The sequence below is a fragment of the Ammodytes marinus genome (assembly GCF_949987685.1).
Source record: "Ammodytes marinus genome assembly, chromosome: 19".
NCBI lineage: Eukaryota > Metazoa > Chordata > Actinopteri > Uranoscopiformes > Ammodytidae > Ammodytes > Ammodytes marinus.
In genome coordinates this window covers 8,823,090-8,823,323 of record NC_137223.1, presented here as the reverse complement: position 1 = coordinate 8,823,323, position 234 = coordinate 8,823,090, and positions in this window count along the sequence as shown.

The window sequence follows — 234 nt, the reverse complement described above, 5'->3', positions numbered from 1 at the left end:
TTTGCCTACGCTGGTGCCCCCTCCCTGTAAATAACGTGAACTACGTAGACATGCGTAAAACATTGTCAATGTAAATGTGTGCTATTCCCCTGACTACTTTTTGTAGGCTACACCATGTGAGGTAGGGTAGGCTATATAGAAATATGATCTTGAGGCTAGAATTTATACTTTATTACATTCAATTTCATTTTACATGCAGTTTGAATTATGATAGTAGCCTATATATATATATAT